Genomic DNA, 17,596 nt, shown 5'->3' on the forward strand with positions numbered 1-17,596 from the left:
TTTCTTTGAAACTATCATGGATTTGCAATTCTCGACACCAGAAATTAAATCTCAACAACATATATCAAATATCCAATGCTTTTGCTTGTTTTAATAGACCATAGTTCTGTGATTGCATTTGTGGTGTGCAAGGTTTCCAAAAAGTATGAGTTTCATATCAGTTGTTTTAGATTATTTTTTTAGACAAATATGAGTTGTTTTAGATGAATTCTCAGTGATGCATGGGAAACATACACACGGGAGCAGATAAATAGGACTATCAAGGACTTTCCACATGCATCTAACAGTAACAGAGTACTGTTAACCACATGAAAAAAGATGTTGTGAATATGCCAACCCATGGCATTTTAAATTTTTAGGGCTCCATAGCATCTGCTTCTGGAAACCAGCAGAAAATGTCACAGTTGCCACCTGCTAGCCAGAATATTACCCTGATTGGTTGTTGGTGACTTGGTGTCTATGCCTTCTTAAATCTGATCAATTCAAGCAACATTATACACGGCAAGCTACTCTGATCTGATGCAACATTTCAATTGCTAGTCTGATGCAAAGTCTTCCGTTATGCAGCGAGTCTAAATTAGCACAAATGGCATATGATATGAATTCAGAGTTCTGCTGCAAATCAAGAAAATCAAGAATAGCATAAACATCAACAAAGCTCTCATCTGGGCAAATGAATGACTGGTAGAGTGAGATGAACAAGCCAGATAGTCAGTAACACGTTTGTTTCCTTTTTTGGTCCCCTCGGACATTTTTACAGTTGTCCCTAGAGTCAAATCCACGTGTGAAAGAGGAAAAACAGGTGGTCAGATATAAAACTGATCCTCGTATATTCCCGGTACATTTGAACGCAGCACCAGCGACGAATAGACGTGGTCGGCACCAGTATGACTGCTGCAGCAGGAAAATGTGTTATGACGACCACGATGGTGACAACAACGCTGCTACACAGCCGACACATTGTGGACGATTTGGAATCGATGCAGCGCATCAAGCCATCCATGCAATTAGCAAAAGTGAGCATCACCGTCCACTCCTCCCGTCGTCCACAGTTCGGCCGGCGACTGTCGTCCGTACAGCAATTTCGTGGTGACAAAGAAGTCCATGCAGATTCAACAAGCATTGCTGGCCGATGCTTACCGTCCACCAATATTTCCAAAGAACTGGTCTTTCCCCACCAGTTCGTCCTTCGCACTCCACAGTCACGGGTCTTTCCTGATAAAGAAATGCTCTGCAATCAACACACTATTACTTGTCAACTCAGACACGAAATATCAAGACTTTTCTCTCCACCCAGCAACATGCTCTCTCTAGTACGATTTACATGACTGGAGTGGGAGAGAGCCCAGCGACGAGTCGCGCGCTGACATTGAGGACTTGAAGAATTTGTGGGAGCAGAGTACCGAAACAGCGAGTATCAAGCAGAAGGCATGCATCCCCTCGATCGGTGAGTATCTCCCCTTTTCAATTCTCCTCGGTACAAGTGTTCAGCTCATTTTTAGCTCCCACTCTCGTCAGATCTATCTGCTATGAGCCTATGACTAATTCACTGGTGGAATTGGAAGCTCAAGCGCAGTCATCATCATACTAACCGGAGGTTGTCCAAATAATCAGTCTAGCTATTGGCTCTCCAAAAAAAAAGTACAACAGACAGGGAAATTTCTAATATATGTTATTTTTAAACAAACTATGTAGGGAGCAGATACAAGGAGGAGCAATCAATGGCTGGGTCTGCTGTTAAGGCCGTGGTCGGGAATGTGAGCAAACTTGCGGTTTGGGAGACCTCACTTTTATGTGGTGTCACTGGTGAAGTAGGATTCTTGAAAGATGAATTGAAGCGGCTAAAGTGCTACCTTAGATCTGCTGATGCTAAACGGAGATCAGGAGATGGGTGTGTGGCTACCTGGGTCAGCCAGATCAGGGACGTGACATATGAGTCCGAGAATGTCATTGAAGCTGCAGATTACATGGAGAAGAGAAACAGGCTGAAGAATGGATTCTTGGGTGCCATTTCAAGGTATGCTCGCTTGCCAAGTGACATGGTTACCCTTCATAAAGTTGGTGTCGAAATCCAGCGTATAAGAAGGAAGATCGGTGAGATATTTGACAGTGCAAACTGTTTGAATATTGATTTGGATACTGGTGTTCTAGGCAAGTGCTGTGCCGAGGATGAGTTTCCACGAGGCAATGATCTCATGGATCAAAACTTTGAGGATGATGTTGTCATTGTTGGTTTTGAGGATGAGTGCCAAGAAATAACGGACAGGTTAGTTGACAAAGAGAACAATACTCTTAGTGCTATCTCCATAGTCGCCATGGGTGGGGCGGGAAAAACATCACTCGTCAGAAAAATCTACACATCATCAAGAGTAAAAGAACACTTCGACACAGTTGCTTGGGTGACTGTGTCTCAAAAGTTCAAGGCCATTGATTTACTAACAAGTGTTGTGGAACAAATAATGGGGACCAGAGTTGGTTTTAATCTCCGTTAGTGTGAGGTGGGAAAGGAGATACATGATTTTCTGTTGCAAAAAAGATTCTTAATAGTTTTCGATGATGTTTGGGAAACAGATACATGGGAGCAAATAAACAAAATGGTTAAAGCATTTCCAGATGTAGCTAATGGTAGTCGAGTACTGTTAACCACACGAAAGCAAGATGTTGCGAATCATGTGCAAATGCCAACTCATGTTCATCATTTGAAGAAGTTAAACGAAGAGAAAAGCTGGGAACTTTTTAGTAGCAAAGCTTTACCATCATACAACAGGTGTTCTGTATGCGATGTGGATGAGTTTGAAGAACTAGGAAAGAAGCTTGCAAAGAAATGTAATGGATTACCACTTGCACTTGCAGTTTTTGGGGGTTATCTATCAAAAAATCTGAACAAGGAAACATGGATTGATATACTCTTGAGCTGGCCATCAACCAAAGACGGACAGATGATGCGAGACATACTAGCTCGCAGTTACAACGACCTACCAGACCATTATTTAAGATCATGTTTCCTCTATGTTGGTGCTTTCCCCGAGGATTATGAAATATCTGTGTCGGATCTTATTGAGTTATGGATGGCAGAATGCTTCATTCCACATACACCAAGACATACACTGGAAGAAATAGCACGTAAGTATGTAACTGAGTTAGCTCAAAGAAGCTTGGTCCAAGTTGTTAGTAGAAGCAGAGCACATGGATGGATTGAAAGAATAAGGATCCATGATATCTTGCGTGACTGGTGCATAGAAGAAGCAAGAGAAGACGGCTTTCTTGACATGATTGACAAAACTGCATGTCAGGCTTCCTCTCTCTTTTCATATAGCCCTTTTTTTGGTTTCAATATATGTCTTAGTATGGTGTTTCTTGCTGACACGTGGATGCACTTTATAATGCAGGCTAGGATAGCACATCGTCATCCGAAAGAACGCTATCCTATCGCGCTTCATTCCAAAACTTCAGCGGTCAGATTTCACAGGCAACAACTCCTAATCTACGAACTCTGGTTGGCTTTGAACTTTCATCAATATTCCTACCTAAGCTGAGATTCCTGAGAGTTCTTCACATTGAAAACTCAGACCTCGAGAGTTTCTCTCCAGCCATTGGTGGGTGCATTCATCTAAGGTGCCTTAGGTTGAGAAGATGTGGAAATGTAACACTCCCTTCTTCAATTGAAGAACTCCTTTACTTGCAGATTATAGACCTGAGGAAAACAAACTTGGACTCAACAGTACCAAACTCTCTTTGGAATATTCCCACTCTAAGGCATGTTTACCTGAGCAGTGCATTTTCTTCACCAAGGAGTGTGGGACACAAAGATCTCCAGACCTTATGGTTGACTTGTGCATCTGCTGGTACCAAATATCGCTATCATGACATGGTGAAAATTTTCAGAAAAATGAGACAACTAACAACCTTGTTCTTGGTAATGAAGCCCATGCATGCTAAGATAATGAATATATTTGCGTACATGCCTCACCTGGTTGATATTCATCTCGCCAGTTTTGGTGTGCTTGATAAGCTTCCAGAGAGTAATCACTTCCCGCAGAGCCTTCGGCATCTCTATCTAGAAGCTGATGTCATTGAAATAGACCCGATGCCGATCCTGGAGAAGCTTCCCTGTCTTGTGGTATTGGAGTTGTCAGGGTATAAAGGTCGAACCATGTCGTTCTCTGCCCAAGGGTTTCCTCGCCTACAAGAGTTAAAACTTGATATTTTCTCCATCGAGGAGTGGAGGATGGAGGTAGGAACAATGCCAAAGCTCTCCCACCTGACACTTTGGTTGTGCAAGGAGATGTGGAAGTTCCCAAGCGGATTGCTGCACCTTCCATCCCTCAAGAATTTGAAACTAATGAGTAAGTCCCCGATTTCTGGAGATGACAGCACACTGAAGGAGCTGGAGCGGAGAGGATGCAAGGTACTGTAGCTTACTATGCCCTCATGTTCTTCTTTAATATTTACTGCTGTTTACGGTCAGATATTACAGTCCCCGTATATTTTCAGTACAAGGACCGAGATACTCATAATAAAGTTCTGTTTTAAACTTATCTGTGACTTGCTCTCCATCCTTCCCTGCCTTGCTTGTTTGGAATGATGGTTTAGGATAAACAGTTTGCGCACTCAAGTTATTTTCTGTTTTTTTTTCCTTGCAGGTGGAACTTTAAGAAGGTTTACGAGCTTCTTGCTGGTGGAACTTTAAGAAGATTTACGAGTGGCGGACATGTCTAAGTATTATTACTACTATTCCTAATTCAGATGTCTTTGTCCCCTTGTTGCGGTGGCATGAGAGAAGGATGCATCCTTTCTGAATGTATCTTTTTCGCCCTTCCTCAAATTATGTGCATGTTGTATGTTTTGCCTGAATGTAATATAATACAAAGGGCGATACGTCTAACCACCGGTGAATCTAGATGATGATGTGCGTATCTATATTTCTGATTTGAACCGTCGATGGATTTTGATTCCCACAAACAAAACTGATGTGTTATTTATCGAAAAAAATGTATTTTTCTCTCTTGACATGGTGAGCACTCACTTATCAGCTCGTGCAATGTCAGTCAGTTTGGTTCATTTCACTGAATGCCAAGTTCTAGACTCGGATGCCCCAGGTTCTGCTTCCCTTTTTCCCCTTTGTGCTACACCTGACGGTACACTAACTTTATTTTGGTTGTATTCTGCACGCAGCTACAAACTATACAACGACAGCAAAAAAATCTTAAACACCATCCACAGTCAACTAATTTTAAGCATTGTACTACTCGTAGATTTTTTTGTGTAACATTGCAGGGATTGCAGAGGAGGGGGGTGTGGCGGAGCAGTAGCAACAGTAAGTAGTACCGACTACCGGGAGCTCACAGCTTCCGCAGATCAAATACGTCGGCGAGGCAAAGGATGGCCGGCGCCCGGCGGCATCCTCCTGCCTGCGTTACGGCCAGCATCTTCAAGCTCTGATAAGCAAATCCTGCATACCACCACCACCGTGGCAGCATCAAACTTCTCATCAGGCGGATACAAATAGAGGGAGAGGCAGGGATTGGGGAGAAAGGAAAGGAGGAGGGGACTTTACGAGCTCGGGTACGGGGAGGGTCACGAGCCCTCCTGATGCCCGGTGCTGCTGCTGCTCTCTATGGCTGTCGGAGGTGGATTTTCGCCGGCGCCATGACCAGCGGGGGGAGAAAGAGGAGAGAAATTATCTACCTAGTGCTCCCCTCCGTCTGGTCACCGCTCCTTTCTCTCCCTCCCCTCTGTCACCGCCGGTGGTAGGCGCCGGGCTTAGCCTGTGCGTGCGCCGGCAGCGTCGGAGGCACTCCTCCTTCTCACGGGTCAAAGGGTGACGCGGGGCTCCCTGGCTCGAGAGTGTGACTCCGATCTGGGCTGCGGCGGCGCCGATCTGGTTCATGACAACCCAGATCTAAACTACGGCGGTGTGGCGGTTGGCCGGCGTCCTATCGACGGCGGTGGCAGGGCTGGCGCTGCTCCTCCCGATCTAGGGCGGAGGGACTTGGATCCGAGGCGACGACCCCGAGGTTGGCCTTCATGTCCGGTGGCGCGGCAGGGCGGGTAGGCTGCCGGCTCAGATGGTCGGCGATCCACCGGCGAGTTGGTGCCTCAGTGACCAACAGCGTTGAGCTGCTTCTTCCTCCAATACTTGCATCGTGCACTCTTGTCGTAACGAATATGGCTGTGCTGCTTGCCGGTCGCCGGGTGGGGCGGAACGGGAGATGGGGATTCGGATTGGGATAATTCCCTGGTTGGCTGGCTCCTGCCGGCCGCGTCTTCCTAGAGACGTCGTTTGGGTTTGCCCCATCTTTTTTCACTTCACGGTTTCTCGGATAAAAACCCTAGGACAGTGACGACATTCTTGACGCGGTGTCTTTTTTGAAAGCGTTGTCGTGAGATCTAAGTGCTCATGGGCAGTTGCAATTGGCGTGCCCCTCTTCCTTCAGGAGACATTTACTTGGATGATGACGAAAACTCTGATATCATTCTTCCTCTTGAAGGCATAATTTTGGAGCAGGTGTTGATTGGAAGGGCCCAGAGGCGAAGCGGGGTTTCATATTCCGCATCGATGACGGCGGGTCTCGGCGGCGTGGCGCAATGGAGGCTCGGCGTCCGATGCGGTTTGACGGACTCGCGCAGGAGGGTGACACTGTCTGGCGTCGTGGTGGCGTCGATGGTAGAGATGTCTGATTAGGTCAATGCATCAGTTCTGCTCTGATGATGGATCGATAGAAGATGGAGGTGACAGCCCTTGCAGCGTGCGGTGCTCACTAGAAGTGTGCCGGACCGGTATGTGACCCAGTCTAGATAGTGGCTTGATTGGAGCATTCAGCTTCAGATGTTAGGCTCTGATGCGATGTCTGTTTGGTATTAAACTTGGATATTCGGCACCCTTCATCAATGGATAAATTTATTGATGTATTACATTGTAAGGTCTCTAGGAATAATTAATAAAATAGTTGCATGCATATCCAAAGGCCGCGGTACATCCTTTTTTTTAAAAAAATCTACCTAATGCTTGTGAGCTTTTCTTTTTGAAAAAAACTATGATATTAGATTAGAGTAACACCAAAATGAACAACTTCAGCAAACACCGGCTTACAGTACTTCAATATTCCTCCTAGTTTCCTAGCATTTCTTTTCACTAGTAATGCAAATTCAATTACAAAAATGCCAACAAACAAGTTGCTCCATCCGTCCGGGTTTATTAGGCCCAAAAACAAGATTGGCAGGACCAAGGCAACCAGTAAATGGATCCGTTATTTTAGGCATTAACCTCTGCAGTAGATTAGGAGGTATTTGTTTTCAGCGATTTTTTGGTGTAGGGACTAGAAAAAGTCTCTTTTAGAGACTTTTTAACCAAATGAGAGGGACTACTAGAGACTAAAAGTTGATTTTTGGGACTAAATGAAGAAGAGTCTTTTTTGGAACTTTTTGGACTTTTCCAATAATGCCCCTCCCTGCACTCATTACCCCGCTGTCCAATGATGTTGTTTGGTTGTTATTTTTCTGTACACTAGAGATAACATGGTCATTTAATAACCTCTAGAAAGAGACTAGGAACTTTTTAGTCCCTGAAAACAAACATGAAGAGACTTTTTAGATATTAGGGACTTTTTAGTTAAAACTAGAAAAAGTCTTAGGACTTATGAACCAAACAGGCTCATAGTTGATGCTTCGTTTTGCATGTTAGTTATTGATGGCGCATGCGTGCAGCCACCATCCCAGCAGTCCCTGCCAATGGGACGAGACTTGCCTGCTCCCCGCTTGTGCGTCCATCCGTGCTTCCGCATACGTGGCTTGATTTGATTGAAACAAAACAAGACCCGGCCCCACCCCTTTAAAATCAGGAGAAGGATGATTAGATTAGAAAAAAAGAAAAAAAAAACCATAGGATAAGGTGGGAGCACGAATCCCTGCCAATGACACTTGTGCATGCATGTTCACGCACCCGGAGGGATGCATGTGTGGCGCAGATTCCGGAGTTTAGCCCCTCTGAATCAGCAATCAACAGTTAATTTGAGGGGGAAAGGTATGTGATTTTCAAAGCGGGCCTAAAAACGAACGGGATTCTTTTTAAACCCGGGCGGAGGGATTAGACGACAAACATTTGCGCCATGATGAAATCTTTAGCTTCTTGAACTCCGGAAGTGAATCCTTGCAAGCGAGCACATCTCCCAGTTGAAAATGTTCCTAAGCGCGCTCCTCTCCTTGCTTGTCCGTGGGTAGCTCGTGAAAACTGCATGCGCAGGAGATGAATGGTGTGTAGACTTGCCCTGCTCTCCAGCAAGTTCCTGGTTGCTTCAAGCATGTTGGCATTGGCGCGAGCTGCATGGTCACGGGTCAACCTTGACCTGTCATACTCACAGTCCGAGGAGCCAACCCTCTCTCAATTCTTGGTGGAGTTTGGATTTAGTTTTTCAACTTCAAAACTAGACAACTTGCATCCTTAACTTCTGAAACCGAACAAGATTCATCTTTGGTCACAGTTTTGACCGGTTTTGATGCTGACCGTGCAGACTCAAATTTGCCTACTTTTTTCAAGCCCGCGTAATGTTTTCAAATTCAGTTACTTTTTTTAAATACGTGAACTTTTTTAAAAGTTGTACTTTTTTAAAATCTGCATATTATTTCCAAGTTCATGTACTTTTTCAAATCTGCGTATATCTTTTAAGTTGATGTAGTTTTTTCAGGTTCATTTAATTTTTTAAAATTGATGTAACTTTTCATATTCGAGTTTTTTCTTGAAAGAGTTCATGAATTTGAAAATTTTATGTGAACTTGAAAATAGTACACGGAGTTGGACTTTTTGAACACAAAAAATATGTGGATTTGAAAACTTATGTCAACTTGAAACAAGTACATGAATTTCAAACAAAGTTCATGGGTTATAAAAGGAACATGAATTTTTTAAAAATATATGGACTTTGAGAAGCATGCAGATTTGAAATAAGTATGCGAATTTCAAAAACAGTTCATGCCTTTGAAAAATAATTGGATTTGATACAATTAGAAAAACTTGGGAAAATGCGCTGATTTGAAAGAAGTACGTAATTGTTTAAAAATCACGGATTTGAAAAAAGTACGCAAATTTCAAAATAGTTTGCTGATTTGAAAAGAGTATTTTATTTTTTAAAAACAATACGCGACCATGAAAAAACTATGCGGATTTCAAAGTGTATGTGAATTTCAAAAATTTCACGGATATTAAAAAAATTACACGAATATGAGTGAGCACCTGTCAAAACCGGGGTGAGTCAGCACCAAAACCGGTCAAAACCGAGACCAGGGACCAATCTTGTCCGGTTTCGATAGTCGGGGTGCAAGCTGTCCGGTTCTAAAGTTGAGGGACGAAATCTATGCTTCATCAAAAGTTGAGGAACAAAAAGTATACTTTTTACAAAATTCTATTGTACATATATACAATGGAAAATATCAAAAGGGAGAACGAATTCGAAAGAAAACTTGCTTGTGATTGTAGCCCGGAAAGGACTGGCTTGATTCCGGAATTGGCACTTTAAAAGGGAGGAGCTTCGGTTGCGGACGGCGGCTCGGCGAGGGGCCGCTTGATTGCTTCGATTACCGGCTGCAGCTCGGAAATGAGCTGCCCGAAATAGAGCTGCTGCTGCTTTGGTTGGGGATTGAAGCTCCCAATGGGGGAGCTGCTTGTTTGGGCGCCTCTGCTCAAGCACCGCTCGATCCTCGTACGAGGCCTTCGATGGCGACGGCGCTGGCGCGAGGGGTGAGATCGGCACGGCGGACGGCGGGCGGCGGCGCATAACTGACTGCTGATCCCCTTTCCTCTCTTGGTGGAACCCTTGCTAGTGGGCTTTGGTGGGCTCATAGGTCCAACTTCAGCCCACCACCGCGTACCGTCTCCAAAGCTTCATCAGTGATCGCGAACCAACCCGTGATTGAGATGGTTAGGTGGACAGTGGTATCTTCAACTCATCAGGGTTCAAATCCTGATGCTCACATTATTCCTGAATTTATTTCAGGATTTCCGGCGATGCGCTTTCAGTGGGCGGAGACGTTCCCGTCGACGACGAGGCGCCTACGATGGCTTCGTAAATCTCAAGATGATATGCCGGCTCAGTCTCTCGGAGGTGCTCATAGGGGTAGGGTGTGCGTGTGTGCATTCATAGGGATGAGTGTATGCGCGTGTATATGAGCGCTTGTGTCTGTACTGATGCTCAAAAAAAAAGCTTCATCAGTGATCTTGTGGTTTGTCTCAAAAAAAAATCAGTGATCTTGGTCAAATTCAAAAGACCAAACCAATTTGTGGTGCAAATAATCGCGAGTCGGGTAGCTTACCGTCATCTCCTTTGCTGCAAGTTGACAAGCAGAGAGCACATTTATTTCTTTGGACAATAGTTCGGTCGTCAAGGATATTGAAGCCAACGTGGTGTGTGGGGGGGGGGGGGGGGGGGAGGAGGAGGAGCTCATGCAGTGGTGATCAAGGAGGCGAACGCGAGGAAAAGGATTTTGAAGCTTGTCGTTTTATCTGTGAATCTAGAAGTAGAAACTTTGAGCTCGTTGTTCATTGATGTTGGTAGGAATGGCTGGCTGGATGACCCACATGATCTTGTAACACTTTTTCTGAACATTGTTATTGAATAAAGTGTGACGAGGTTTTCTAAGAAAAACACGTTGCGTATTCAGACTCCACTTGATAGAGTGGCGACGTCTCACGACGAAGTGACGACGTGGCCGGTGGTGCACTGATGTTGTGAGGTGAGGCGCGACTGTTGAGCGGAGAAGGATGTGCCGATGCAAGGGGGTTATCGTCGGTGATTCTACAGGTGGAGCCGGTGCTACGTACAGAGATGTCGTCACTGTGCTGCGAGCGTCACCTCATGGGGCATTGGTGCTGCGAGAGGGCCAGAGCGAAGAGGAAGGGAATCAGAGGGTCATGCACAGACGCATTGCACGCTACAAAGGCGGTCAATATTTTCTACTCCACAACCAATTGCGCCTAGGGACGACCGGCTGCACAAACCTGGGAAACATGTTCTATTTAAGAAGAATATTATCTAGTTCACACTTGTTAGGAATGAGTGACAAATAATGTACAATAGCCTATGACACTTCACATGCCAGGATGACATTTGCGAACGGCATGATTAGCAGCTTTAGTGTTTTGGGGATTGCGTTTGTTACAGCAAGCATAACATTTCATTTATTTAAGTGCATTTTTCATCCAAAAATTGCCACCATCAGATCTTGATCCTGTGGATACGAGGGTCCCCAAAACACTAATATTCTTCTTAAGCAGTGGTGATCAAGGAGGCGAACGAGAGGAAAAGGATTTTGAAGCTTGTCGTTTTATCTGTGAATCTAGAAGTAGAAACTTTGAGCTCGTTGTTCATTGATGTTGGTAGGAATGGCTGGTTGGATGACCCACATGATCTTGTAACACTTTTTCTGAACATTGTTATTGAATAAAGTGTGACGAGGTTTTCTAAGAAAAACACGTTGCGTATTCAGACTCCACTTGGTAGAGTGGCGACGTCTCACGACGAAGTGACGACGTGGCCGGTGGTGCACTGATGTTGTGAGGTGAGGCGCGACTGTTGAGCGGAGAAGGATGTGCCGATGCAAGGGGGTTATCGTCGGTGATTCTACAGGTGGAGCCGGTGCTACGTACAGAGATGTCGCCACCGTGCTGCTAGCGTGACCTCATGGGGCATTGGTGCTGCGAGAGGGCCAGAGCGAAGAGGGAGGGAATCAGAGGGTCATGCACAGACGCATTGCATGCTACAAAGGCGGTCAATATTTTCTACTCCACAACCAATTGCGCCTAGGGACGACCGGCTGCACAAACCTGGGAAACATGTTCTATTTAAGAAGAATATTATCTAGTTCACACTTGTTAGGAATGAGTGACAAATAATGTACAATAGCCTATGACACTTCACATGCCAGGATGACATTTGCGAACGGCATGATTAGCAGCTTTAGTGTTTTAGGGATTGCGTTTGTTACATCAAGCATAACATTTCATTTATTTAAGTGCATTTTTCATCCAAAAATTGCCACCATCAGATCTTGATCCTGTGGATACGAGGGTCACTAGCAAAATCGCTATTTGCCTCACTCTAAAGAAGGATGGAAGGCCTCATGTATGAAAGATCATCAAACAATTTCCTTTCTTTGTTTGTGCCATCTTTATCAAATTCTACTCCTTAGCTAGCTTGATGCTTACATGTCTTGCCTTTGTTGATACTGGTCATGGAGACAAGAACTTTCATTGGAAGAGAGCAGATACCAATCCGAAACAACCATTAGAATTGCCTCATTCAAACGGACGATTGTCATTGATAAGACAGGCAAGTCCCTCCGATCTAATTTGTACTAAAAGCCGTACTAAAGTAGTGTCAATAAATATGGATCAGAGGGAGTACGCAAGATTATTAAGTCTTTCTCTTACAACAGTGGGTCTATTTGGTACGATGAAAATTAAGAGGGGAAATAGCACAACAAACTAAAATAATAGATAGAGAAAATGAAAAATAAATATGATTGTATGAAGCTAGATAAATAAATACGTAGTTGCTCAATACACAATAATAGAATTTCAAAGTTCACGACATTAAATGTTCAAATCTCCAAATTAAATATCAAAAGTCATACCATTTATTCTAAATAAAAGATATATCCAATTCTAGCCCCGCGAATGCGTGAAATTTTAATGAAAAAATAGCATGCCAAACTAAACTAATACATTGAGAAAATAAAAAAAAGCATATGACCATAATAAGCCACAAACATCAGAAATGAGGTCCTCAATACACAACAATATAATGTTCTAAACATTAAATGTTGTATTCTCTAAATTTAAGTATTGTCATGCCATGTTTTCTAAAGATATATGCATTTCTATCCACGTGAATGCCCAGGTGCACCTGCTAGTTAACAAATTAATTAATCAATCATGTGTTTGTTTTGAGGTTCATGCAGTTCTCATGGAAAGGACCACTCGGGCAATACTCTGGCTGCATTTAATAGATAGCTCACCATATATCAAGCAAAAGAAAATGAAACGGATGGAGTATTTTATTGTCAGTTCACCATATCAAGCAATAGTTAATTTGCTGCCAATAGATAAGGTATTCCTATGAGGCATCAAATGAATGATAGCCAACGATATCCCTGGATAGAGAAACATGACACCAAGAAATTAATTATCTCCCAAATTTTCTTCATCCATCCACCTCCATATACGCATGGCCAAAGAAGCATCACATCCAAATCAAGCCATTGAGCAGGTTAGAAACAAGGTCTCTCTTGTGATGGCGCTTCTCAAAACCAAGAACGCAATGTCTTTGTTCATGGTGACCATGACGATCATGGCTTTGGTCATGTCACCCTGCTTCGGTCAAGGAGGCGACAGTATATCATGTTTAGGTACTTTAACTAATTTGTTCTTATAATTTTACATGTCGGCGCGATTTTGTTGGGGATCATAGCAGAAATTTAAAATTTTCTACGCATCACCAAGATCAATTTATGGAGTAATCTAGCAACGAGTGGAAGGAGAGTGCATCTACATACCCTTGTAGATCGCTAAGCGGAAGCGTTGCAAAAACGCGGATGAAGGAGTCGTACTCGTAGCGATTCAGATCGCGGTTGATTCCGATCTAAGCGCCGAACCACGGCGCCTCCGCGTTCAACACACGTGCAGCCCGGTGACGTCTCCCACGCCTTGATCCAACAAGGGGAGAAGGAGAGGTTGGGAAGACTCCGTCCAGCAGCAGCACGACGGCGTGGTGGTGGTGGAGGAGCGCGGGACTCCAGCAGGGCTTCGCCAAGCACTACGAGAGACGAGGAGGGAGAGAGGTAGGGCTGCGCCAAGAGGGAGATGATCTCGTGTGTCTTGCAGCCCCCAATACCTCAAGTATATATAGGGGAAGGGGAGGGGCTGCGCCCCCATCTAGGGTTCCCTCCCTAGGGGTGGCGGCAGCCCCAAAACCCATCTAGGGTGGCGGCCAAGGGGGGAGAGGGGGAGGCGCACCTGGGGTGGGCCTTAGGGCCCATCTGCCCTAGGGTTTGCCCCCCTCCCCTCTTGGAGGCGCCTTGGGCCTTGGTGGGAGGTGCCCCAGCCCACCTAGGGGCTGGTCCCTTCCCACTATTGGCCCATGTAGGCCTCCGAGGCTGGTGGCCCCACCTGGTGGACCCCTCCGGTGGTCCCGGTACACTACCGGTGATGCCCGGAACACTTCTGGTGGCCAAAACCATACTTCCTATATATCAATCTTCAGTTTGACTAATTCACATCTAGATGTTTTTTAAGGATGTCACATCTAAGCTCCCACAAATACATAATGCAGCAACAAGAAACAAAAAAAAACAAAGACAAAAAAATAGACCACAAACAAAGTGAATATCAGCTTAGATGTGACATAACTATGTCACATCTAGATGTGTCCTAGAAAGACCCATCAATCTTTACCTCCGGACCATTTCAGAACTCTTTGTGATCTCCGGGGTCTCATTCGGGACTCCGAACAACATTCGGTAACCGTGTACATACTTTCCCTATAACCCTAGCGTCATCGAACCTTAAGTGTGTAGACCCTACAGGTTCGGGAGTCATGCAGACATGGCCGAGACAACTCCCCGGTCAATAACCAACAGCGGGATCTGGATACCCATGTTGGCTCCCCACATGCTCCACGATGATCTCATCGGATGAACCACGATGTCAAGGATTCAATCAATCCCGTATACAATTCCCTTTGTCTATCGGTACGATACTTGCCCGAGATTCGATCGTCGGTATCCCGATACCTTGTTCAATCTCGTTACCGGCAAGTCTCTTTACTCGTTCCGTAACACATCATCCCGTGATCAACTCCTTGATCACATTGTGCACATTATGATGATGTCCTACCGAGTGGGCCCATAGATACCTCTCCGTTTACACGGAGTGACAAATCCCAGTCTCGATTCGTGCCAACCCAACAGACACTTTCGGAGATACCTGTAGTGTACCTTTATAGCCACCCAGTTACGTTGTGACGTTTGGCACACCCAAAGCACTCCTACGGTATCCGGGAGTTGCACAATCTCATGGTCTAAGGAAATGATACTTGACATTAAAAAGCTTTAGCATACGAACTACACGATCTTGTGCTAGGCTTAGGATTGGGTCTTGTCCATCACATCATTCTCCTAATGATGTGATCCCGTTATCAACGACATCCAATGTCCATGGTCAGGAAACCTAACCATCTATTGATCAACGAGCTAGTCAACTAGAGGCTTACTAGGGACATGGTGTTGTCTATGTATCCACACATGTATCTGAGTTTCCTATCAATACAATTCTAGCATGGATAATAAACGATTATCAGATGAACAATGAAATATAATATAATAATAATTAATTTATTATTGCCTCTAGGGCATATTTCCAATAGCCTCCCACTTGCACTAGAGTCAATAATCTAGTTCACACCGCCATGTGATTAACACTCACAGGTCACATCGCCATGTGACCAACATCCAAAGAGTTTACTAGACTCAATAATCTAGTTCACATCACTATGTGATTAACACTCAATGAGTTCTGGGTTTGATCATGTTATGCTTGTGAGAGAGGTTGTAGTCAACGGGTCTGCAATATTCAGATCCCTATGTATTTCGCAAAACTTTATGTCATATCGTAGATGCTGCTACCACGTTCCACTTGGAGCTATTCCAAATTGTTGCTCCATTATATGTATCCGGTATCTCTACTCAGAGCTATCCGGATAGGTGTTAAGCTTGCATCGACGTAACTCTTTACGTCGAACTCTTTATCACCTCCATAACCGAGAAACATTTCCTTATTCCTCTAAAGATAATTTTGACCGCTATCTGGTGATCCACTCCTAGATCACCTTTGTACCCTCTTTCCAGACATGTGGCAAGGCACACATCAGGTGCGGTACTCAGCATGGCATACCGTATAGAGCCTATGACAAAAGCATAGGGGACGACCTTCGTCCTTCCTCTTTCTTCTGCCGTGGTCAATCTTCGAGTCTTACTCAACTTCACACCTTACAACTCAGGTAAGAACCCCTTCTTTGACTGATCTATTTTGAACTCCTTCAAAAACATGTCAAGGTGTGCGTTCTTTGAAAGTATCATCAGGCGTCTTGATCTATCTCTATAGATCTTGATGCCCAATATGTAAGCAGCTTTATCCAGGTCTTCCTTTTGAAAAACACTCTTCAAACAACCATTTATGCTTTCCAGAAATTCTACATTATTTCGGATCAATAATATGTCATCCACATATACTTATCAGAAATGTTGTAGTGCTCCCACTCACTTTCTTGTAAATACAAGTTTCTAGCAAACATTGTATAAACCTAAAAGCTTTGATCACTCCATCAAAGCATATATTCCGACTCCGAGATGCTTTCTCTAGTCCATAGAAGGATTGCTGGAGCCAGCATACCTTTTAGCATCCTTAGGATCGACAAAACCTTTTATTGTATCACATACAACTTTTCTTACGAAAACTGGTAAGAAAACTTGTTTTGACATCCATCTGTCAGATTTCATAATCAAAAAATACAGCTAATGCTAACATGATTCCTACGGACTTAAGCATCGCTACGGGTGAGAAATTCTCATCGTAGTCAACTCCTTGAACTTGTGAAAAGACTCTTTCCCATAAGTCGAGCTTCATAGACGGTAACATTACCGCCCACGTCCGTCTTCTTCTTAAAGATCCATTTATCTCAATGGCTTGCCGATCATCGGGCAAGTCCACCAAAGTCCATACTTTGTTCTGATACATGGATCCTATCTCGGATTTCATGGCTTCTAACCATTTGTCGGAATACGGGCCCACCATCGCTTCTCCATAGCTCGTAGGTTCATTGTTGTCCAACAACATGATATCTGAGACAGGATTACCGTACCACTCAGGAGTAGTACATATCCTTGTCGACCTATGAGATTCGATAGCAACTTGATCCGAAGCTTCATGATCACTATCATTAACTTCCTATTCAACAGACGTAGGCACCACAGAAAACATCTTTCTATGTTGCATCACTCTCTGGTTGAAGTAAAGGTTCGACAACCTCATCAAGTTCTATCTTCCTCCCACTCAATTCTTTTGAGAGAAACTCCTTCTCGAGAAAGGACCCGTTCTTAGCAACAAACAATTTGCCCTCGGATCTGAGATAGAAGGTATACCCAACTATCACCTTTGGGTATCCTATGAAGATGTGTTTGTCCTCTTTTGGGTTCGAGCTTCTCCGGCTGAAGCCTTAAGCATCGCAGCCCCAAACATTAAGAAACGACAACTTTGGTTTCTTGCCAAACCAATGTTCATATGACGTCGTCTCAACGGACTTAGATGGTGTCCTATCTAAAGTGAATGCAGCTGTCTCTAACGCATAACGTCAAAATGAAAATGGTACATCGGTAAGAGACATCATAGATCACACCATATCTCATAGGGTTCGATTACGACGTCCTGACACACCATTACCCTGTGGTGTTCCAGGTGGCTTCAACTGTGAAACAATTCCACAATGTCTTAAAGTGTTTGCCAAACTCATAACTCAGAAATTCTCATTGAAGATCGTAGGAATTTGATCTT

At 44.2% G+C, this 17,596-nt stretch overlaps 1 long non-coding RNA gene and 1 pseudogene across 8 annotated transcripts; one reads left to right on the forward strand and one right to left on the reverse strand.

The window, feature by feature from the left end:
• Nucleotides 1–708: 708 nt before the first annotated feature.
• LOC125535870 lies at nt 709–6,908 on the reverse strand. 8 transcript variants are annotated; one of them, XR_007294847.1, is made up of 4 exons: nt 5,558–6,908; nt 3,767–5,452; nt 3,528–3,694; nt 709–1,215 (listed from the first exon to the last, which is right to left on the reverse strand). It is a non-coding gene; the product is annotated as an uncharacterized LOC125535870 (long non-coding RNA). The 8 variants fall into 8 exon arrangements; XR_007294843.1 differs by having other exon boundaries at nt 3,528–4,183; nt 4,262–5,452; nt 5,558–6,907; XR_007294849.1 differs by having other exon boundaries at nt 3,528–3,842; nt 3,971–5,452; nt 5,558–6,907.
• LOC125535869 lies at nt 1,229–4,882 on the forward strand (annotated as a pseudogene).
• Nucleotides 6,909–17,596: the final 10,688 nt, after the last annotated feature.

The sequence above is a fragment of the Triticum urartu genome, chromosome 2, assembly GCF_003073215.2.
Source record: "Triticum urartu cultivar G1812 chromosome 2, Tu2.1, whole genome shotgun sequence".
Lineage (NCBI taxonomy): Eukaryota > Viridiplantae > Streptophyta > Magnoliopsida > Poales > Poaceae > Triticum > Triticum urartu.